At 36.3% G+C, this 24,479-nt stretch overlaps 1 protein-coding gene across 11 annotated transcripts in view; it reads left to right on the top strand.

Moving 5' to 3' along the window:
• GREB1L (GREB1 like retinoic acid receptor coactivator) overlaps positions 1-24,479 on the top strand; it is a 287,968-nt gene that overhangs the window by 104,194 nt on the left and 159,295 nt on the right. For 5 of the 11 annotated variants that reach the window (XM_045041740.1, XM_023241804.2, XM_023241808.2 and 2 more), the window contains 2 exons: positions 1,440-1,542; positions 20,868-20,975. The gene's annotated coding sequence lies outside the window, so the exon portion shown is untranslated. Of the gene's footprint in view, positions 1-1,439; positions 1,543-16,209; positions 16,547-18,352; positions 18,634-19,849; positions 19,873-20,867; positions 20,976-24,479 lie in introns of those variants that run through there. The other 6 variants (XM_023241805.2, XM_045041745.1, XM_023241806.2 and 3 more) reach the window with 4 other exon arrangements.

Raw genomic sequence — 24,479 nt, forward strand, 5'->3', positions numbered from 1 at the left:
CTTATAGAATTTTAGGACTGTTTAAATGATCAGAACCACTTTTGCCTGTCTGCTTATCTGCTATTGATAGAGGGTCTTTAAATACATTTGTAAAATTTCAGACTGATTGATGGTCTAACGTTGAATAGAAGGCCATTTGATCTAATATTACACATATTGTCAGTGACCATGTCTTCTTACAGGACTTTCAATAAGTAATTCTACCTCACATCAGCATTATTAAGCCTAGCACTATGGATATCTAGTGAATAAAACTGGCAAACAATGTTGGCAGTTATTAAGTTTATTGAACATAATTCCCTAATTCCACCCTCAAAACAAAAGAAAACAAACAGCAGCAAATATCAGCCTTCTTCACATGGAAGTAAATAAGGTTTTACTTCCACATTCTCAAATTTAAACATCTAGACTGTATTTGAGTCTAAACTTTGTGACAACAGCCAAATAAGCACAGGAGGTGATAGAACATGTCCAGGAAATTATACCATGGCCTGATGTTTTGTTGCTTTTCATTTTGGCAATTCATACTTAAAAGTATTACAACAACGTGGAAGATTGGAAAGGTTCAAGTTTTTCTAGTTGGTGCTTAAAGTAGCAGTACTCATGGCAGAGTGGTCCATTGAAATGGTGTGTATAACAAATTTTAAAGTCATTACAGGGCTTTAAAATGTCAGGAAGATTAAAAGGGAAAAAGGCTAGCATATGTAGTTCATTAATTTTGGTCATGAACATGTTATATTCAAGAACCATGTTTAAGTCCCCGTTCTTCCAGGACAACTTCTTGAAACACAACTTAAATGGAATTATTATTATTTTTTTAATGATTACACTTAAGCACCTGATGATCTAATGAAGACAATTTCTTAATGTGTCAAAATGGGTTCTTTGTATCTTGTTTGAATCTTTTGTTGCCTTAAACTAATCTGCTTTAGGGTTCTCAAATCCAGGCATTTTACAATGCAGTCTCTAGCAATGGCATTCATTTGGAATGCTGCCTTTTGTTTACTAGCTTTCCCAGACCCTCACTGCTTCCTTTGGTCATCTGGTGTCTTCACTAATGTGATTGGTACTCCTAGGCTCTGCAGGTAGCCATGAGCCTTTATAAGTGGGATTTACAATGGGACTCACCACCCTGCCTGCTAATGAAGGGAACCGCAGGGATTTTTTTTTTTTTTTCTGTCTTCCAAAAGAGTGAAGGAAAATTGAATTCTGGGTTTGTTAATTCTCTTTATTTTCCATTTACTTTAATTTTTACAATTGATTTACTAACTTCAGTGCAAAAATACAAATATTTTTGTTTAGGAGTTAAATGTTTCATCTGCCAGCCCTTCATGCTAATCACTGGAATTGTTTATTATTGAACCTGGAAAGAACAAAGTGGGGTCTCTGTTTAAACTCAATCAACTGGCATTTCACTTTCATCTGTTTTTGTCTTTCAGGAGATTTTTGACCAATTTGGTTGTTTAAAAAAAAAAAAAGCATATGACTGGAAGCCTTGGATTCTACTACCAGCCTTGCCATTTAGTACATCTATAACCTTGAGTAAGTCACTTCCACTCTTTGATTTCTAATCTGAAAAAAAGGAAAATGTTATCCAAGGTACACATGAGATTTGAGATGGTGTTTCACATTCTAGCCTTCTTGTCTTTTTACTAGCAAAGTGAATAACAGTGCCCTTTTATTTGATTTTTGGATAAATCTACCACTGAAAAACATCTTGCATCTATTAAATGTTTTAACCAGTGGTCAAAGCAATAATTAAATATACAATGCCAGTGTCTTCATTTTAGAGGCAATGTGCTCTGTGAGGATTAAAGGAAGTTCATTGTAGCCCAACTTTATAGAGATAAGGATTTGTTTGACATTTTCTAATTGTGAAACATGGCACCCATGTGTTTTTTAATTTAAGTATAGTTGACATATAGTATTATATTAGTTTCAGGTGTACAACATAGTGATTTGACCATTACATACGTTATGAAATGCTCACCATGAAAAGTGTAGTTACCATGTGTCATCATACAAAGTTCTTACAATATTATTGACTGTATTTCCTATGCTGTACTATTCATCCCTTTAACTTATCTATTTTATAGGTGGAAGTTTGTATCTCTTAATCCCCTTCACCTATTTTGCCCATCACACGAACCACCTCCCCTCTGGCAACCATCAGTTGTTCTGTTGTTCAGTTGTATTTATGAGTCTGTTTCTAGTTTTTGTTTCTTTGTTTGTTCATTCATTTATTTTTTTTTAGATTCCACATATTTTTTAAGTCATAGTGGTTTTTGTGTCTCTGACTTATTTCCCTTGGAACCCATGTTTTAATTGTGCTTTATAAGGCAGTATTCTTAAGTGTGGTTTAAAGGTCTTCTGGGGGGGGGGGGTCATGAAATCTTTGGATTTGATTTGATTTGATTTTTATCTACTTGTTTTTTGGTGCCGGTCACTTCTTTTTTAATCTTTGGATTTTAGAACAGAAAGGGATATCTGCAATCATCACATCCAATCCTCTGAGTTTTATTAAACTGCTGAGATTCAGTAGACCCAGAAATGCTGAGTAGCTTATCCATGGTCAAAGAGCCTAGAGAGCTGCCTGTAGGGTCCAAACTCCAAAGACAAAATGTTATGTACCTGGTGGAGGTGTCCTAGCTACTTCTTAATGAGAGACAGAGAATGAAGGCTGAGACGAGGGGATTGTTTATCCCAAGTCTAAATAAAATTGCCAAGTCTTAAAAATTGCTGCTTGATAGAATTAGGTAGTTGGTTAGTTTTCACACTGCAGCTTCCAGATTAAAGTCAATCCAGTCCCACAAATGTTTAACAAAATACTGTGTCTGAGGCATTGAACTACGGTGATGCTCCTATAGAACTGTGCAAAATCACAGTCCCTCCCCTTAGAGACTCTGCAGCCTAACATGGAGATAAAACAAGTACATAATAGGGAATACAAACAATAAAAAACAGATTTCAAAAGGAAAATAACTTTGGAGTTCTCAAAGTCTCAAAGAACTTTGAGGATTTCAAAGTCCAAAGGGGAGGTGGACTTAAATAGAACCTGATAGGTCAAGTGTTCCTTAGCAGATCAAAGGTAAAATCAGGGTGCTCTGGGAACTCACAGGCAAGGTCTTGAATCAGAGTGAGACAAAAGAAAGGAACTAGTAAAATAATAAAATTTTGGCAAGTCTTCCTATTCTTGAGTTGGTTATTTGCTGCTGGAGAAAATCCCTCAGTCATGCAGATGGATATCAACTATAAATTCATTCTCTCTAACCCTAAATACAACTTAATTATCTTAAGTTGAGTACCCTTGGTGAATTCTTTTTTTCTCTAATCAATTATCCTAAATCTACTCCACTCTCTTTAAGCCTGTACCCTGCCCTTTTCTCAGCAGGCTGCTCCTCTTCTAGGAGCCCCTGAAGAGTCCCAGTAATTGCCTTAATTTAGCTGACCTATAAGTACAAGTGATGCCAAGTGCTTCGTCTCCAACCCTGCTTCCCTCCAAACTTCAGACTTGTCTGTCACATTACTGCTGGGTATCTCCACTTGGATGTTTCAGAGCCATCTCAAAATCAATATATATCTAAGGCCTGAATGTATCTATCACCTTCCATGCAGAGCCTCATCTTCTTCCTCCAAGTGCCCTCAATTAGAGGAGGTACCACCATTCTCCCCAGTTTGCACTTTAGAAACATACAAATGCAGAAAGAATGTCCAGTTGGGAGGCTGCAGTGATCCAAACCACCATACTTCTTGTTACAGTATTCAATTCATTGTAATTGCATGAGAAAGAACATAGTCAAGTGATTAAAAACATGGCTCTAGGTGGCACATGGCTGGCTCAGTCCATAGAGCATGTGACTCTTGATCTTGGGGTTGTGAGTTCAAGCCCCACATTAGGTGTAGAGCCTACAGAACAAAACAAAACAAAATAAAACCATGCCTTAAAGTAAGGTGGATCTGCATGTGATTCCTGGCACCACCATTTACCAGCTAGCCATATGACCTTGAACAAATCATTAAACTTTCTAAGACTGGGTTATCTCATCTGAAAAATGGGAACATAGTAATTCTTACATCAAAGGGTATTTGGAGGATTAAATGAGATATCACATATGAAGCTTTCAGCAGTGGTATTCCTGTTTAAGATCTGGGAGAGCAAAGACCATTTCTGTCTTGTTCACCATTGTATCTGCAGGACCTGGCACAGAGAAAGCACTCAATACATATCTACTGAATGAATATATGAGGTAGTGGCATGCCTGAATTGAGATACTAACAGTGAGGATGGAGAAAAGCAATGTAAGATAGAGACCTGGGCTTCACCCTGAATCATTTGCCCATGCTATTGGTCACCAATTCCTATTGATTTAATTCCTGAGTATTTCTCAGGTCTCTCCATCCCTCTGTAACCCTTCCATAACTGCACCCGTGCAGGCATCATGATCTCTCACCAGGACTATTAGTAGAAGTTTCTAAGCACTCTCCCTACATCCTGTTTTGCCTCCACATCAGCCCCTTCCAGACTGCCATAAGAAGAATCTATCCAAAGCTGAAATGGGGGACATGCCATTTCTTTGTTTAACATCCTTTCATGTGGCTACTTCTTATCCATAGGATCCAGTCTCAACTCCTCACAGCCTGGGTCTACATTTTCGTCTTCCTTTCCTACTGTTCCCTCTCTCACATTTGATAGTCTAGCAATTGCAGACTGGTCTTGTCTTCAGAACATACTGTGCTATTTCATGTCTTCATGCTTGTGAGAGGTACTTGCTTGTTCTTTGAACTCCCTTCTCTCCTGTATCAGTTAGGAGTTCGTTTGTCTGCTTATGACAGGAAGCATTAAATACCAAGCTGGAAGTTTATTTCTTTTCCACATAAACAGAGTTTGGAGGTAATTGTCTATAGCTCGTAAAACATTTCTGCTATGATCAGGGACCCAGGCTCCTGTCCTGTGGTTCTGCCATTGATGTATGTCTTTCATCTGTTCCTCTCTCCTTTCTCTACCCCTCCAGCACCTTATTCCATTAATCATCTCCTCTCTTCGGTATCACCACCTCTCCATTTCCTTGGAGGGAAGAAACTCATCCTGTGAAGATCCCTCATTCTAGTATCTTTCCTGCCATTCTACCTTTCCAACAGCTACCAACGGATTTCCATCCTAGTTCACCACACTTCTTGAAAGACTAATTGCTACCTGGCAGATTTTCATTCTTGATCCTATTTGACCTTCCTTACCTGTTGAAACTGTTGACCACCTCCCACTCTTCCAAAGTCTCTTGTCCTTTGGTTTTCAAAACCCTTCAGGTTCCTGGTTTCCTTCCTGCTTCTCCTACTGCTCCTTCTGCAAAGTGGTTTTCCTTATCCTTTGACTGACTCTCAAGTGACGATGTTTTCTCAGACTTCCCCCCCGCCCTTGACCCTTACTCCACATACTTTCTCTACAGTGGCAGTCCCTAGTAATCTCCCCAGTACAGACAACAGTTTTCCATGTGGCAACTGTCTGTCTCCAGGGTCTGTTTGTTGAGTTCTCATTCCTGAACTTGAGTCTTGAATTTCTAACTCCCTACCTAAAGGGCAGCCCTGATTATGTACAGTCCCCATCAACTCCTCCTAGATTCTTCAGAAACCTTTTATCTGGTCTCTAACTTTCACATTATTGCCAGAGTTACCTTCTATTTTTAAAAATCTAATTATGTTAATTTTTTTTTTTTTTTTTTTTTTTTTTTTTTTTGGAAAGGTTCCATTGGCTTTCTCCTGCTTCTGGGACAAAATTCAAATTACCAATTTGGCATATAAGTTCCCTTACAGACTGCCTCCAAGCTACTTTTTGTTTGTTTCCACTGCATTTATTACTTATACAAAAAATATTCAAAAGAAGAAAATTTATTCTCACTTCTCCAATGGCTGTCATCCCTGCCTCTTGCCCACACAACTCCTAACCCCTCTCCTCAGGGCCAGTTCAAAACTGAACCTGCTCATTGCCATTTTCACAGAAAACAGCCAGTTCCAGGGATGTGGGGGGAGAAGGTAGGAAAAGGGTGACAATACTGTCCAGGTTCCACCCAGAAGTGGGCCAGGTGGAGATTGACAGAATTCAAACAGAAGAGCTGGTGGCCTCACAATGATGTAGTCTAACTAAAGTGGGCTGGAAAGGACATGGCATAGCCTGTCAGAGGCTTTAAAGGGTGTCTCATGGGCTTGTGTCAAACCCAGAAAAACTGACATCAGGAGAAGAATGTAGAGGACCAGGGAGACAGTCTTGCAGAAAGTTTCCCAATTCTCCCAGGTTGAGAGGTGCAGAAAATCTAGAGGGCACCATTTTGGCAAAAAAAACTTACTCTAGTATTAGGAGGTTACAAAAGTGCCACAGACACTGAGAAAGGCTACGAGGAGATGCAGTTTCACAAAGCACAGTGATGACAGACCAGAGCAGTGGGGTTCGTGTGACTGATGCAGAAACTACAAAATCTGGAAAGTAGGGAAAGTGGCCTTTCAGGGAGTGACTCTGTACGAGTCATACAGAATTGACCCCAGGTCAGACAACCTGGTTAGTCTCACAGAGCAGCTGGCAGCATTGGGGACCTGAGGGGGAATCACATAAAAAGGACTTAAGGAACACCTAGCCGGCTGTCAGTTAAGCCTCTGGCTCTTAGTTTCAGCTCAGTCATGATCTCACAATTGTGAGATTGAGCCCCACATCGGGCTCCGCGCTGAAAGCATGGAGCCTGCTCAGGATTCTCTCTCTCTGTCTGTCTCTCTCCTCCCTTGTTCTCTCTCCTTCTTTCTCTAAAAATAAATAAATACACACTTTTTTAAAAAGGACTTAAAACAAGCAGCTAGAAGAAAAGAATGGTAGAAAACTGCTCCATGGCTCTCAGGAATCAAGGGCAGTACTCGGGGCTGGGAGGACACATGCACAAGAAATAGCACCGAAGAGGTTTCCTATTCAACAGTCAGTCAGTTGGTGAGGGGGAAGAAGATCCAGGAGGCAGGTGATGGGAACAAAGTTGGGGTCCTATAGTCGAGTTTCTGGAGGCTGGAACAGAGGGCACACTGTAGACCAGTGATAGAACATAATTCTGGACCCCAAATGGGAGAGGTGGCAGATGGGATTGGGTGTCATTGATAGAGTGGTGAGTGGAACAGCACAGTTCACAGTACTTTCTAGGTGAAAAAATGAAATCAGGAAAAAGGAATAGCTTTTACTCTAATAATTATGAGGTTTGTTTTGGACATACTAATTTTGGACATATGAGTTTGGGTGGAGATCAGCAACTCAGAAAAGATATTATGGCCAATGATGTAGATGTGGGAGTTACCAGCAAAGATGGTAACAAACACTAATTGGCTCTCATGTTTTTCAACTATGGACTAAAGAAAGGTAGAAAGTTTATAGGAGGTAGAGAAAGGGTTGGGAGTTAGAATTTGGGGTATGAGGGAGAAAATCCATTGTTGGATTCTCTTGTTAGAAAAAAGAAACAAACCATAGTTAACGCTTTTCCTGGGATCCTCCCCTCTACCAGAAGTATGCAGCCCTTCCACAAATTTCAAGTCCAGAATCAAGAAATAAATGGATCTAAAGATGTTCATTCTCTTTCTTCTAAGAAGCTACTGATTCAAACTTTTCATCCTAAGCTCCTGTTGGCAACTTCAAACCCTTATCCATTCATCATCTCCACCTCTCTTGTTTTTGTGGTGTGTGTGTGTGTGTGTGTATGTGTGTGTGTGTGTGTGTTTCTGCCCCTTTTGCAAAAGCAAGAGGAAGTAGGTAAGGTGGAAATATCTATTTCCCCTAAAAAATGATAAATAAACTGAAAAACTTTTTTAAATAGAAAAATAACATCTTTGGGGTTCTATTTATTTAGATTCTTTTTCTTTTATTTTTTATTTTGAGAGAGAGAGAGTGTGTGTATGTGTGTGAGAGAGAGAGCTGAAGGAGAGGGGGAGAGGCAGAGAGGGGGAGAGAGGGAGAGAGAGAGAAGGAGGGGAGGAGGGGAGAGAGAGAGAGAGAGAGAGAGAGAGAGAGAGAGAGAGAAACTTAAGTAGGCTCTATGCTCAGCGCACAGTTCAACACAGGGCTCAATCCCACAATCCTGGGATCATGACCTGAGCCAAAATCAAGAGTCAAACATTCAACTAACTGAGCCACCCAGGTGTCCTGAGATTTCTTTTTCTTAACTTACTCTCCCTCTACTCCACGCCTTTGCTTTCTTAATGCTTCTGGGAAGTGAACACTTACATAGATCATTTAATTAAACAAGTAAAGTGAATTATGTGTTTCCATGCAACTTTTTAACATATTAACAATTGATAAATTTGATTACATAAAAATTAACCTTTTTTGGGGTGGAAAAACAATAGCAAACACCAAAAGCAAAGGAAAAATGGAAAACTGGCAGAAAATGTTGCACCCCATATCATACACAAAAGACAAAATTCTTTAATGTATAAAGAACTTCTACAAATCAAGAATGAAACCAACAACCAAATATAAAAATGGATAAAGACTGGACTTTTCAGAGAAGAAAATTCAAGGGCTTTTAAATGTTTGAAAAGATGTTCAGTTTCATCCATAGTAAGAGAAATGCGGATTAAAACTACATTGAGATACCATTTTTCATCTGTCAGATTGACAAAGATCCAAAAGTAGATAATATTCTACACTGTTGAAGGTATGGTGATCCATAAATTGCTAACGGGAGTGTAAATTGGTTCAACGATTAGTTCAACTCTCACTTGGTACCTAATTATCAGGGATTCTTTCCAACCCAGCTTTTCTGTGCTTTTGGCGGTTTCCTATCTGATGTGGACCTTAGAGAAACAGAACTGTAATTGAAAATGTTTCTAATGTGTAGAAGAAATGAAGACTGCTTTGTGTGTGATAAAACAAAACCAGGGAAGTTTGGCAACATTTAACAAAATTAAAACTGCATATATCCTTTGACTCAGTTTCCATCATTAAGGGACTAGCTTAAAATAATCATGGTATATATATGCCAGGGAATTCTCTGCAGCCACAAAAAAGAATGAGGAATATCTTTACATGTTTATACAGAAATATCTCCAAAATATTTTTTATTATTATTTTTTCATTATGGTAAGGGTATTCTTTAATCCACATCACCTATTTCCCCATCTTTCTACCCACCTCCCTTCTGGTAACCATCAGTTTGTTGTCTATAGTTAAGTGTCTGTTTCTTGGTTTGTCTCTCTTTCTCTCTCTCTCTTTTTTTTCCCCCTCTGCTGATTTGTTTTGTTTCTTAAATTCCACATATGAATGAAATCATATGGTGTTTGCCTTTCTCTGACTTATTAAACTTAGCATAATACTGTCTAGATCCATCCATATTGTTACAAATGGAAATATTTCATTCTTTTTATGGCTGAATGATATTCACATCTTCTTTATCCCTTCATCTATCAGTGGACACTTAGGCTGCTTCCATAGTTTGGCTGTTGTAGACAATGCTGCAATAAACATAACGGTGCATATATCCCTTTGAGTTAATGTTTTTGTATTTTGGGGGTAAATACCCTGTAATGCGATTCCTGGATCATGGGACAGTTCTATTTTTATTTTTTTTGAGGAACCTCCAAATGTCTTCCACAGTAGCTGCACCCAGTTTATATTCCCACCAACAGTGCACGAAGGTTCCTTTTTCTCCAGATCCTCGCTAACACTTGTTTCTTGTTTTTTATTTTTGCCATTCTGCCAGGTGTGAGGTGGTATCTCATTGTGGTTTTGATTTGTATTTCTCTGATAGTAAGTGATGTTGAACATCTTTTCATGTATTTTTTGGCCATTCATGTCTTCTTTGGGGAAATGTCTGCTCATGTCTTCTGCCCATTTTTAAATTGGATTATTTGTTTGCGGGGCGGGGGTGGTGGTGAGTTGAGTTGCAGAACTTCTTCATACATTTTGGATACTAACCCTTTATCAGATATGTCATTTGCAAATATCTTCTCCCATTCAGTAGGTTACCTTTTAGTTTGTTGATTGTTTCCATTGTGCAGAAGCTATTTTGATGTAATCTCAATAGTTTATTTTCGCTCTTGTTCCCCGTGCCTCAGGATACATATCTAGAGTGATGTTATTACAGCCAATGTCAGAGAAATTGCTGTCTGTGGTCTCTTCAAGGATTTTTATGGTTTCAGGTCTCATGTTTAGATCCTTGATGCATTTTGAGTTTATTTTTTGTGTACAGTGAAAGAAAGTGGTCTAGTTTCATTTTTTTGCATGTAGCTGTCCAGTTTTCCCATCACCATGTATTGGAGAGACTTTTTTCCCATTGTATATTCATTCTTCCTTTATCAAAGATTAACTGACCATATAATTGTGGGTTTATTTCTTGGCTTTCTATTCTATTCTGTTGATCTATGTGTCTGTTTTTATGCCAGCATCATGTCATGTTTTAATTACCATCACTTTGTAATAAACTTGAAATCTGGAATTGTGATACCTTTGCTTTTGTTTTTCTTTTTTCAAGATTGCTTTTACTATCTGGGATCTTTTGTGATTCCATATAAATTTTAGGATTCTTCTGTGAAAAATGCTGTTGGTGTTTTGATAGGGATTGCATTAAATCTATAGATTACTTTGGGTAGTATAGACATTTTAACAATATTTGTTCTTCCAACCCATAAGTATGGAATGTTTTTCTATTTGTTGATGTCATCATCAATTTCTTTCATCAGTATTTTATAGCTTTTAGAGTACAGGTCTTTCACTTCTTTGATTAAGTTTGTTCCTGGGTATTTTATTATTTCTTTGTGCCATTGTAAATGGGATCTTGTTTTACATTTTATTTATGCATTTGTTTTTAAATTTACATCCAAGTTAGTTAGCATATAGTGCAATAATGATTTCAGGAGTAGAATCCAGTGATTCCCCTACATATAACACCCAGTGCTCATCCCAACAAGTGTCTTCCTTAATGCCCCTTGCGCATTTAGTCCATCCCCCAACCCACAACCCCTCCAGCAACCCTCAGTTTGTTCTCTGTATTTAAGACTCTCATATGTTATGTCCCCCTCCCTGTTTTTATATTATTTTTGCTTCCCTTCCCTCATGTTCATCTGTTTTGTATCTTAAATCTGTTTCACATATGAGTGAAGTCATATGATATTTGTCTTTCTCTGACTAATGTTGCTTAGTATAATACACTCTAGTTCCATCCACGTTGTTGCAAATTTTTTTTCATTGGTGAGTAATACTTCATTATATATATGTGTACCATATCTTCCTTATCCATTCATCTGCTGATGGACATTTCGGCTCTTTCCATACCTTGGCTATTATTGATAGCTCTGCTATAAACATCGGGGTGCATGTGCCCCTTCAAAATAGCACACCTGTGGGATTGTTTTCTTAATTTCTCTTTTTGCTGCTTCATTATAGAAATGCAGTGGATTTCCATACATTGATTCTGTATCCTCCAACCTTACTGATTTATCAGTGTTAGTAGTTTTTTGGTGGAGTCTTTAGGGTTTTCTATGTATAGTAATACCATCTGCAAATAGTGAAAATTTTATTTCTTCCTTACCAATTTGGATGCCTTTTGTTTTTTTTAATTTAATTTTTTTAAATGTTTATTTTATTTTATTTTGTGAGTGAGTGAGTGAGCGAGGGAAGGGCAGAGAGAGAGAGGGAGAGAGAGAAATCCCAAGCAGGCTCTGCACTGTCAGCATAGAGCCTAACATGGGGCTTGAACTCACCAACTGTGAGATCATGAGCCCAAACCAAGTGTCGGGTGCTTAACCAACTGAGTCACCCAGGTGCCCACCTTTTATCTGTTTTTATTGTCTGATTGTTATGGCTAGGACTTCCAGTACCATGTTGAATAAAAGTGGTGAGAGTAGACATCCTTGTCTGGTTCCCGACCTTAGGAGAAAAGCTCTCAGTTTTTCCCCACTGAGTATGATGTTAGCTGTGGGTGTCATATAATAATTCTTATCGATAATAAAGTTTTCTTGGACTGTCTCTAATGAGCTTCTCATTCTTGTGCTAGCCCTGCATTTTAAATTATTAAATTATTCAAACAGTATTTATGAGTACCTGCTCTGTAGGAGGGCACTACAATAGGTGCTGCGATATCAATAATAGGCAAAAACAGAAAAACATAGTCCCTACCTTCATGTAACTTAGAATTTAATAGGGAAGACAAACATTAATACACAAGTTATATAGCTCATCAGTGAATTAAATGCTGGTAAGGATATGAATAAGGTCCTATGGGAGCTTTTAGCAAGGACTAAGGGGATCAAGGAAGCAATGCTTGAGATCTAAAGGATGAGGGGATTTAAACTGGCAAAATTAAAAGATAAGATGGGTGAAATTACAGGCAGAGGGAACATAGGTGTTTAAAGGCTGGTCAGTGTTGCTGGAGCACGACATTTAGGAAGAGAACAGTTCAGGATAAGGCTAGAGAGATGGGCAGGGATATTTACACTATTGATTTTTATACTCAGAGTAATATAAAACCATGAAGGGCTCTAGCAAGGATTGACAGGTTATATTTGCACTGTAATGCAGAGAAATGATTGGAGAGCACCAGACAGGAGGCAAGGAGAGCAATTAGGTATGTTCGTGCTGTCTCTTGGCAGGAAACCTCAGGTCCCACCCCCAGAGCTGTTTTGAGTGTCCTTATAGCATGGTGACTGCCTTCTCCTAGAGCAAGTGATCCAAGAGGTCAAGGCAGAAACTGCAGTATCTTTTATGACCTTGGAAATCACAGGCTGTCATTTGTTTGGTATTTTAGTGATCGCACAAGTCAACCCTGATTCAGTGTGGGGGCGGGCATACACAGGAGACAAGAATCATTTAAGCCACCTTGGAAGATGGCTACAAAGACTAAACCTTGTGGAACTCCAACATTTCATTTCTGGGTGGTATATTGTGGGAGTGCAAAGGAAACTGAGAAGCAGCTAGGGAAGGAAGAATACCAGATGAAATCCAGCCGAAGAAAAGGAAATTTCAAGAAATCTACCAAGAGGGCATGTTAGAGGAGAGCCAAAAATATGTTCATTGGATTTAGTCACATAGATTTAATGACTGAAAGCTCTTTCCTCATGATATAATTTAACATTTATTTTGACTTACCTCCCCTTATAACTTTTATTGAAGAGACTTTTTCCCCATCTTTTTTTTTTTAGTAATCTTTTAACATCCCTATGGATGTTTTCATAATGTTCCCCTAAAACTTTGATACTTTGAGTGGAGTTGTGTTAACTTTATGATTTTGTTTGAGAAGCATATTTTTACAACAATTAGGTTTCTCTTTAAAACACCTAGCACATGTTTCAAAGGGGCACATGCACCCCAATGTTTATAGCAGAGCTATCAACAATAGCCAAGGTATGGAAAGAGCCGAAATGTCCATCAGCAGATGAATGGATAAGGAAGATATGGTATACATATATATAATGAAGTATTACCCACCAATGAAAAAGAATGATATCTTGCCATTTGCAACAACGTGGATAGAACTAGAGTGTATTATATTAAGCAACATTAGTCAGAGAGAGACAAATATCATACGACTTCACTCATATGTGAAACAGATTTAAGATACAAAACAGATGAACATGAGGGAAGGGAAGCAAAAATAATATAAAAACAGGGAGGGGGACATAACATATGAGAGTCTTAAATACAGAGAACAAACTGAGGGTTGCTGGAGGGGTTGTGGGTTGGGGGATGGACTAAATGCGCAAGGGGCATTAAGGAAGACACTTGTTGGGATGAGCACTGGGTGTTATATGTAGGGGAATCACTGGATTCTACTCCTGAAATCATTATTGCACTATATGCTAACTAACTTGGATGTAAATTTAAAAATAAATAAATAATGAAAAAGATGACGAATTAAAAAAAAATTAAAACCTCAATTCTACCTTACACTCAATAAACATTGTTGAATGACATTAATTGCTCTACCACTCTGAGATTAAATCTGTAATTTTAAAATAAAAAAAAAAAAATAAAACACGTAGCACATTCCTCTATGTGTGTAAAATTTCACTTAAATCACCTAAATAAAGATTGGCAATTTAAAAAATGTTATCATATATCTGTTATTAAGTTGATCCCTGGGTATTATTTTTGTTGTTGCTACTGTGAATGGGATCTCTTCCCCTCCCCCATTACCACCATAATGTTTTCAATCTAGAAATGTATTTACTTTATTCCCCATTTTATAGATAAGAGGCCCAGAGAATATCGGTGACTGGGCTATGGTTATAGAGTGGGAGAGTTGGGGACTGCAGATTTTGAACATCTGAATTTTATTGTGCTACAATAGGAAATGAAGTTGCTTATCCAGTCAAACTTTATTAAAATTAATAGTCTCTTAAGTATTACTTTCTTTGTTTTTTTTGTTTGTTTTCTATTTTTTATTAAGTTTTTTTATTTTAATTCCAATATAGTTAACATACAGTGTTATACTAGTTTCAGGTGTATAATATAGTTATTTAACAATTCTATACATTACTTAGTGCTCATCATAATAAGTATCACTTTCTTTGTATCAGATTTCAAAGTAGTACTATACGTTTTATAGCACATCTCCAGTTTTTAGCATTGTCAATTTGAAATACAGTGTCAGGACTTGAGAAACTGCCTCTCATCTCCATTCAATTCTCCCAAGACCTGATTCCTACCAGACAGGAACTATTTTTTCTTTGAGGTCTACATAGACCTAACAACCTATTGCACTGAGTAAATATTTAATGAAAATTGAATATTTCCTCTGTGGTGGATCAATTTACTCTTGTTGATTATCTGAAGAAAGCATTTTTTTTTGTTTTTATTTTATGTCCTGTAGGTTAAGAAATTTGTTTTCCTGAATATTGTTACTAATGCCAAAGTTTGTTTCAGTGATATAATCCATGTTTCTTAGTTGTTTTTTTTTTTAGCCATCTATTTTTCCTGGTTTATTTATGCAATTTGAATTATTATGTTATCTCAAATACACGTGTGAGATTCATTGACTTGGTAGCATGCAATAACGTCATTTGCTGTGAGGATTGTTTTTTCTTGAATTCATGGTAGTTGGAGCTCTGAAAATGAAAAATATTTGCTAATGAGGTATAAGGATGTTGATGGTACATTTTTTAATGGCAGAAATATAATTTTTATTGATAAATATCTCCAAAAACATAAAAAATTTTTAGTTGACAAAAATGTGTCTTTCTTGTATTTTTAACTATCAGCATATATTTAATTGCATTATTCAAAATTTTTCTTAACTGATTTTAGGTTTCAGTGAAATATATATTTGCCTGTGAGTCTTTAAATATATGAAGTTAGTGACATAGCTTGAAAGTTTCAACTTGTAAAAATGAAATCACTATAGTGGAATCATTTAGTGCAAGTTGTTAATGTGGCATTCAATTGGAATTTATCAGAATCAATTAGAAAAACAAACTTCTCATTTAACGAAAAAAACAACAACAAAGAAAACAGGGAAAACTGCATATATATTTCATCCTCTTTCCACACTAAGACGCATGTGAATGTAATTTTGAAATAGAGAATTCATGCATACTGACAAAATATCCTTCATTTTTAAGGAATAACTTCACTGTGTTTCACATTTGATGACTGCTGGGACCTATATTTCTATGTAAATAACTGTTGACATTGTTTGATGTTTATTTCACTAGAGGAAAATTGTATGATGACAGTTATAGTACATATTTGATAACAAGGGTAGGTAAGATAAATCAGTTGAGTCATAGTGGTCTGATATCTGTTTTTAAGGTCTTTTTGACCCAGGAGTGTATGACCTGTGAAATCTGTACTTTGTTGGATAAGATATTTTACAATGCAAGGATTTAAATTTAGATGAACATCACTGCAGGAAGTTGGCTGATGTGGCCAGAAACATTGAGTATCAAAGTATAAATTGGAAAAAGTTTAAGAAGTTCTGACAACAATTAACATATGTGAGAAGAGAGAAGCTAAAGAAAGTTTCTTTTCTTCCCCCACTTATAACAAAGAGAACCTGAAATTTAACCTGGTATTTTCAAAGCTCTAATTACTCAGCAGCATTCCATTTTGTGAAAGCTTTGCCAAGAAAATGTACCCAAATCTTGAGTTACAGACCGTTCTTGCATCTGATTGGAAGGGGCATAGGAGTTGTTTGTAAGGTTGCAGATCCAAAGCCGCACAAATGAAGGTTGAGACTTGGGGGAGGGTACGACTCAGGGAAGGGAAGTTTCGTAGACATTACAGCCTCTGTCCAGAGGCCAAATGGGAGATAAATCACCTCTGGCCACCTCTCTTATTATTGAAATGGTTCAGCCCTGGGGTTTAACTGAAGGACTTACAGGGTTTTGAAGTGCAAATAGGATGGTGAAGGGTAAACCCTTTTAGGGTTTCATTTTGATGGATTTTTTTCCTGTGTGGATTTCTGGCACTGACTGTGATCTGGAAGGGGCCCTTAAAAAAGAAAAGTTTTGTTTTGTTTTTGATCAATCAGGCAATAAGAACTTTCCACAGGGGTGTACTTTTCCTGCATGCATATCGATCCTATTGTGTTTAAAAGTAAGTCATTTAAGTGGGCTTTTTTTTGGGGGGGGGGGGGAGCCTTCTGCAATGGAACTGTCATTTCAAGGTCACGTCTCTCTTTTTGGTATTAATGCCAAAATTTGAAAGTGTTGAATGATATGGTACTTTTGGATCAGTAATTCTGGGTGAATTACTTAGGATCATGGTGTGTTAAACAAAAAACAAAATGATCTGGTTTAAAGATCAAGTTTATATTAGAACAAGTCCTTTTTATATTGATAAGCAGTCTCTATTTAATCTTTTTCCCATTTAGTTATATAAATTGTGCATATTCATTAAATTATTTTGTATGCATTCTGTTTTGCCAGCATTAAAATAAAAACCAGAAAATTCCGAGATTCTGAAATATTTGTAGTATCTTATTTGTACAGATACACTGAAATGTTTGAGGAAATAAGAGAAACATTAAAAAAATGTTTAAAAAAACAGATATGTTGATTTATCAGGTTGGACTTTTTTCTGTTACCCCACAAATAGTTCAAACCCCGGAGATAAAATATCTTTTAAGTTTTATATTTTTTTAGTAAAATGGGACTGAGAGGACAGTCACTAGTGACTTCAAAGAAAAATAATTGTAACTAAAGGCTTTTTGTGCAAAAATTTTAAAGGAAAATTAAAATACTTGTATCAAAGAAATGCCACGGCATATGCTTACATTTCTTTTTAGAAGTATAGTTGACAGAACTTTTCTTAAGCATTTCACTCTTTATTTTAGATTTAACATAAATATTTGTATCATTTACCTGGTTTGAAAATGATAATTTAGCTGTAGCAGAGATTTTTCTTCCTTGTTGCTTGATACCTATTATAAAAAACAGTTGTTAATCTCTGTAATTGACATTGATCACATGATGTTCTTAAGTGACCTTCAAGTCAGGTTTTGTTTTTCTATTCTTCAAAATTTTCCCTTCGCTGTATTTATGTAAATTTAGAGTTAAACTAAAGTTAAATGTTAGAATTTGCATTTACCTATTCCTGCATGAAGATTTTAAATAAGATGCTTAAAAAACGAAAAACAAAACCCTAGATGGCATCAGGCAGCATCCCTGTATCTACAGCGTCCCTGTCATTAGTTTGTTGCTGGGAGATGTTAATATAACCCTTCCTTTGTTAGAAAAGAGATCTGTAGCCCTTCCCAGAATCCTCTTGTTAACTATCTTTTTAACCCAAGTTGGAAGTTGTCTGATGAATGAATGGTGAGCCATTTTTATGAGCTACACATATTGTTGACATTGTGTCACACGTTGCTTTTTAATTTCTAAATGTGTTTTTAATTTGCAAAGCATGCCTGTGCCTAGCAGTAGAATTGAGTCAGCATTTCTGAGTCCAGATATTGCTTTATGCAAGCAGGACAGGTCAGGCTTACGAATGCTCTGTCATAAGACTTAGCTTTACTGAAACACACACGTGAATAAATTTCACTTCAAATATGGTTGAATAAAAGAAGATACTTGAGAAAGGCTCTTTTTCCCAAGAACTTCTCTTGCCTCTTGGCAAGTGAATTGCCCCAATATAAAGGCGTTGGGAGGGAAAAGTGAGCCTCAGAGTGAAAAGGCAATGCACAAATAATCACTCTTTTCTGCCTTTGATTTGTGTCAGATTGTGTGTGTGTGTGTGTGTGTGTGTGTGCGTGTGGCAATTGTTTTGTTTTGTTTTGTTTTGTTTTTTTTCACTTAGAAGAGGTTTATGGTCCAGTGTCTGTCAAGTCAGCCCCTGTCTTAAGGTTGTAGTTGTATTTCTCTCTGGAGTTCCTAGAGGTGATGTTATCTTTTGTTCACTCAGCAGTGTGGTGGTTCCTGAGAGCATCTGTCACTTTAGGCATTACAAGATGGATGGGTCTCCAGTGAACTGCTGGTTGAAGCAAATGGTGAAAATAAGAAAAGACAAGGGGTTTCGGGGTCTGCAGAAAGGACAGACAACAAGGAAACACTGTTAGAAATCAAGAGTAAGCTGAGCAATAGAGAAAGAGAGAGCAAAGATGGATCATATGTCATTTTATAAACATCTTGGAAATCAGAGGCTTTTGGTGGCTACTGTGATCTGAGGGGCACGACTGCATCATGGTAAACAATTCTGTGCTTTGGATTTGCAAAATGTATTTGGACAGTTAAAAAAAGTCTGGGGGAAAATGTTGGGAAATTGCAATGATATACATTGTTTTATGTGACAATTTTGCTGTTTGAGAATTAGTAGTCTTAAAATGTAAAGATTTAAAATTTTTTATTTAAGAAATTTGTTTTCTTTAAAAAGTTTCCTTATATTTTTGCTTTTCTTTCTTTCCTTTTTTTCTTGTAAGCATTTGAGCAACTGTAGATATTAAAATGTTGGAAAAGTAATAACCACATAACCAACATCTTTACTGTTAAGTTTTTTGACATTTTTGCGGGGGATTCTGAAAAAATCTATGCTCATGACTTAGTGAGACTGGGGGCATATTTTAAGTAAACTTCCAGTTAATTTAATGGTCCTTTGATGAAAGAAAGAAATATAATTGTTATTGATCTGTCAAAACAACATAGAAATTTTGTATTATACTTAGAAATTCAATTTGTTGGTGAAAGTCAAAATTTGTAAATTTGGACTGATGCAGAATCATTCCTGTGTAAAAGAAGGAACAGGAGAGAGGTTGGCCAGGGAGTAGGAAAGGGGAAGGGGAGCTGGGAGGATGTGGTTGAAAAAAATGATTTTGTCAAACTTTCTGGCATTAGTCTATGAAAAAGACCATAGGTTGAAAGGCAAAGAAATTAAGATGATTAGAAGCTTTAAGCTATACAAATGGTAGAGTCTCTTCCTTCTCTATGGGTGTAAATAATAGATGAAAGAGTAAGAGTGACAACAAAGGATCAGGTCGTTTAAGAGAATGTGTGCAGCCTGAATAGGGGTCTGTGGCCCAGGGCCAAAGGTCTTAGCTTTGAGTGTAATTAGAAGAAAATACAAAAATGTCATTACTAGCAGGTGAAGTGTGTAGCACGTGGCCAAAAATTAGCAATTTTAGACTCTGAAGCTATTGGAATTGGATTACTGACCTTTTTTAAAAATCATTAAGGTCCTTGTGGAGTCATATAGTTTCATTGGCAGTAATGCAGTTTGACCTTGTTGACCATATGGGGTAATCTTGGGTTTAGTTGTAGGTAGCAAGACTCCTGACTTACAAAAAGATGTCTATTTGTGGGTGGGTGGGTGGGAGATACATAAGTTTGAAAATCTGCGTCTTGCCCTTTTTTTTTAAATTTTTTATATTTTTTTTTGCGTCTTTTTAAATTGTTCTTTTGCCTGAAGACATTCTTCTGACAGTAGGAGAGGTAAGATAAAGATTTTTATTTCAAAATCTAAAATGGTTTTCTCTTTCCTCTCTCTCACGTTGGAATAAAAGGACAATAAAATGAAAACTGTCTTTAGAAAGCATAAGTTAATATTACTTTTAATATTTTAGTGCTATAAATATGCATATTGAAATTAGTATATTCTTAGGAAAGTCCCCTTTTGTTTTCCTTTAGACACAATAACACAGGAACAGAAATATTTCTAAGTTACATATTAAAATCATTGACAAATAGTTTTTATTTCACTTGATATTTTATAACTGTATTTCCTGTTTTTCACCCAATAGTTTATTTTGAACATAATCTACTTAAAGGAGAGAATAATATGTACCCTATAATTTTCAACCAGTTATATGTGATTTTAATTATTTAGTTTAGTTACTTCTAGAAATACACTACTCAAAAGGGTAGAAAACAGTAGCTCTTTTTCTTCTTGCAGTCTCTCTTTCTCAGAGATTATTAAAGCATTAGTTTCAAAAAGTAGAAAAATTATTTTAAGCAATATGAGTTATGTCTTCAATTTTTGATAGTTCTTTGAGGAGATAAATTTTGGCCGAGAATCAGAGATTATGAAATTCAAACTCCCTAGAATAAGAAAACTGCTTTTCATTATTTTCATTCCTAAAATAAAAATAGTCTGTGGGGCTTTTAGCATGCGGTAACACTTGTCGAAAATGCAGACTTGACAGATTTATTCAATTTAGTAGGATGAAGAGGGGGAAATATTAAGAACAAGAGAAATTATTTTTGAGTGTATGTAATTAAGAATGATTATTTGGGAATATTTAAGATGGAGGAAATCTGTATTTGCCAGTTATGAGGTATATGGAGTTACATGAGACTTTGATAATTCATTTCTAATTGTAATTTTTGTAGAATTGTAAATATTTAAATAATTTTCTTCTGGAATGTAATGAATTTGGAAATTAATTCATATCTTTACATATATTTTTATTTTTTTTATGTTTTTGCAGGTGCAAAAAAGCTTTAAACAAGTAAAATCTAGACAACAGGCTCCCTGAAGTATTGACAGCCCAACTTAATCATGACCGTGATTCAAAAATGTTAATAAATAAACCAAGGTATTGTACAATTATAGTATCCCCCCAAATTTTTCAAGATCAAATTTGTTTTAGGAAGTTATGTTTAGAATTTAAATAAAGTTACTGTATTTGGTTCTTCAACTGATTAAGGAGATATTTTCTATGAGCTCTTCTTCCATTTCCTCCCCTCTGCTTTCCTCTCCCCTCCCCCATCCTCTCCACACACACAAAAAAAGGGGGCAAAAAACCTTATTCAGCAATAAGCTTTTGCTTACTCAGTATTGCTGGATAATTATTTTTTTCTGACAACAGCCTTTGTGTTGTATTTCCTGTATACCTAAATTAATATAAGAATTCAGTTTTTTATTCCTCTTTGCTGTGGTTTTTATTTTTTTAAGTTGTCTAATAAGAGAGACATCTAGATTATTGGCATCTGCAGAAAAACCCAAATGGTATGTAGTGACCGTATAAAAATTATCATATAACACTATCCTGAGATATATGTTTTAAAAGGTTTTTTTCCCCTATTTTTAGGAGGCTTTTAATTTAGAAAAGGAAAAGGCAATACTGTTTTTTTTCTCCCTACATCAAAGAAAATTAAAAGTTGGCTTGGAATTAAGGATTTAGGGATGCTGTTTAAGGAACTCTTATCTATCAGGGCATAGCCCAAGACTGTCTTTCCTTTCGTACGTCACAATGTGTTTGAGTAGCCTGGCATTTCCAAGAAAGGGCAAAGATCTTTTCCTCGTGCTGAATCCTTTTGAGGCCAAAAAGAACAAGAGGGTCATTGCCACTTCAGCGTGGTCCCTGTTTGTGCCTTCGTGACCATGCAGACCCTGGAACCTAGTGTTGGCTTAACATTTGGGCCTGGAACATCTGGAAAATGATCAGAGAAGGAGCAGAGGAGACAGAAGAGTGGAGAACGGTTGCGTTTTGTTACACCAGGTGCTAGGAGTTAGCAACATCCCCTGTTTGATATGGGAGGCAAATTCTGTGGGCCTGGAGTTAGGCTTCAACAATTGAAGAGGTCAAAGGACAGCTGAGTGGGGTCAGTGAGACACCACGGGGTGTATTTTGTTACTCAGTAAAAGGAGCAGCCTCCTAAAACCTTAAAGGATTCTCTTGAAAATCTGTGTTGTGAAAAGGTTTTATGAGTCTCATGGCAAAAACTCCTGATTTATCTAAGGAATGCTTGCTTTTGTCTAATGGTAGGATAATCCTTACCAAATGTTGGCAACTAGTATAAGAGTCAATATAGGTCTGAAAGAACAGTGAGGGTTTGAAGTGTACTTCACTTTCCAAAATGTTTATCATTTTAATGTTTGTCTCTCAGTGAAGAATTTTGCACTGTTGAATTACCACCCTTTTCTTTCCTCGGAACTGAAAGTGGGGGGGTGGGAGGGAGACGGGTAAGGTGGAGCCTACATTAATTTAAAAATTATTCTAACAAGATTTTGACTGATCTATAAACAGGATATTATATACCTTTAACAACACCAAGACGTGTGAACTCTAAAAAGTTTCCTTAGAATTTATTTTAATGTATAAAGAAAATAAATGACACATGAAATATGTTTCTAGATTACAGAAGATGTTTTAAAAATTTAGTTGTATTTCATAGAAGTGGGTATCAGTTGATGAATAATCATAAACCTGTGTTTCTCCCTGAATGTGTTTCTTGTCCATTTTAGTAGAAAGAAGAAAATCAATGTCAGAGTCAAGAATAGAGAATGGGAAAAGAAATATAGTAAAGGATTTTTCTCTTAGAAGGGAAATGGGAAAGTGGGGGCTGGGGGGCGGAATCTGCATGTTGTGAGAGCTCTCCTTACCAGAGCCCAGGACCTCAAGATACCATTTCCATGATTATGGGTACCTTTGAAAGGTCTTGGCCACCTGGCAGGTAGTAAAAGGGGACTGTTAGAGGAATTTGGCAGTATTGGATGTTCCAGTTGATATGCTATATACATGTACAAACACATAGAGAGTATATGTTACTATATATATAGTAAGAGAAAGATTAAATGATGAGTAGTGTGTAACAGGCTTTGTTAAGCATTTTCTTACTAATTTGTGAGTTTACAATATTTGTGATTTTTTTTCAATTTCTTTTAACAATTACTCGTTTTGGAGCAACATATACATAAATGTAAGGCTTAGTGTGCTTAGTGTCTATTTTCTCAAGGTTAAAGTGCCTTTCAACAACTAATTTAGAAACCTAAGTGTAGTGACTGATAATTGCCTAGAGAAAACCCACAGCTGTTTAAGTAGCATTGAAATTGTGGCAAAACTGACAAATACAATTAGCAATGTTAATAAGATAAGAAGGTGGAAAGATGGGCAGATGACAGAGTGGAAAGATGAAGGTAGCAGGAGTTAACAAATCCATATAAGAACCCAATGTTCACAGTTGCTTTGAATTTCCAGCACTGTCTCTTCTAAGCTAAGTCTTTTTACTACTCTATGAATTAGCAGCAGAATGGGTGTTTTGCAAATTAAATTCAGATATATTTGTTCAGTCCCTAAGTCACATCTAATTGTGAAAGAACATAGCTGTTTGGTGGTCATATCTAAAAACAATCAACTTTTGCTGATTCTAAAGAAGCCCAATTTTCTGTGTGGTGCTTTTTAGAAGTCATTTTTAAATGTACTTCTGTTGTACTGTAATTACCATGAGTGGGATTACCCTACTTTGCACCCTTATAATTCTTATTGGCCATCTCAATACATTACAAAAGAGACCAAAGCAAGCCCTGTTTCTGGATCCAGGGACCCAGTATTACCAAAACAAAACAAAACAAAAACCTGCAGAAGTCTTCAATGTATTATTACTGAATGTATTTATCTGGTTAATGTTTATAGCCCACTTTGTAGACAACTTCTTGGGAAAAATAAGTGGCGATTGGAAATAAGAGAAATTAGGTGAATGTTATATGAAAAAGATTTAGTCATCTGTACTGTTCCCATTATACTTTTTAACGCATCCAGTGAAATTTGGAAAATTATTGTGGTATCTTTTGAAATTCTACTCTGCATTTGAGAAATTGGTTTTTGCCTCTGGTGTTTTACGTAGATTTGAATAATTGGTGTGATAAATCCACACAAGTTTGTTCTCTGAAACCGTAGAGACTGAACTCTCTGAGTGTGGCAGCCTTGATGGATGCGGTAAACCACACTTTGGAAGCATTTCTCGTTATTTAATGTTTTCTGTTCTGGATTATTGACTCTTCTCCCTGTTGAAAAATTGGTCTCTGGTGACATGGTAGAGGTCACACATTGCCTATTATTGTTTTGCTTCTTTGATCTTACACAGGGATTGCCTCTGGTAATTATACTAGTTCCAGAGAGTCTCCATGAGATGTGTTTATTTTACAGAAGAATTTCTGGTATTTCAAGGAAGAAAGTAAAGATTTCTAGTAGTAACATGTGACTCTTTGTTACAAAGAAAAAAATAGCATCATACTTTATCTTTTAATTATGACACTTTTTAATAATTGTGAAATTAGTTGGCATATTACAGTAATTATTTCCATAACAATTTAAGAC

The sequence above is a fragment of the Felis catus genome, chromosome D3 (assembly GCF_018350175.1).
Source record: "Felis catus isolate Fca126 chromosome D3, F.catus_Fca126_mat1.0, whole genome shotgun sequence".
NCBI lineage: Eukaryota > Metazoa > Chordata > Mammalia > Carnivora > Felidae > Felis > Felis catus.